Source organism: Penaeus monodon, chromosome 22 (genome assembly GCF_015228065.2).
Source record: "Penaeus monodon isolate SGIC_2016 chromosome 22, NSTDA_Pmon_1, whole genome shotgun sequence".
Classification (NCBI taxonomy): Eukaryota; Metazoa; Arthropoda; class Malacostraca; order Decapoda; family Penaeidae; genus Penaeus; species Penaeus monodon.
Genome location: NC_051407.1, coordinates 1,078,638 through 1,079,093, shown reverse-complemented (window position 1 = coordinate 1,079,093; position 456 = coordinate 1,078,638). Strand labels below are relative to the sequence as shown.

General features: G+C 29.4%; 1 protein-coding gene across 1 annotated transcript in view; it reads right to left on the bottom strand.

Annotated features, from left to right (window-relative positions):
• LOC119586805 (electron transfer flavoprotein regulatory factor 1-like) overlaps positions 1–456 on the bottom strand; it is a gene marked incomplete in the record, with an annotated part of 4,376 nt that overhangs the window by 3,491 nt on the left and 429 nt on the right.

Genomic DNA, 456 nt, shown 5'->3' with positions numbered 1-456 from the left:
AGCAAACTTCAAAAGAACAGACTTAACAATGATTAAATGCATAACAACTAGGTAGAATACCTTGACCCAAGAAAAACAAAAAAAGTACAGTTAATTTGAGAAACAAGTTTTAAGTTTAGAGATACTGTTATTGCAGTTGTCATACAACTTTTATTAGTGATAATTAACAAACTAAACTTGAAAATACCCAGTAAGAATAGAAATAGACTTAGGACAAAGGTAAGTAGCAAAGATCAAAGAAACAAGGAAAAAATTCACAGCTAATGTAGGAAAATTTAAAAAATGAGTTACCAATGACCTGTGAACTACTAATCAATAACTATTACTAACAAAGAGTATGGTATCATAGCAAAGCACTTCAAAGATATTACTCCAGTTTTGCAAGTATCTATTCCTAATACCAATGGCACTGTAAAACAGAAAAAAATGCAAAATGAAAATCTTTACAGTATCCAG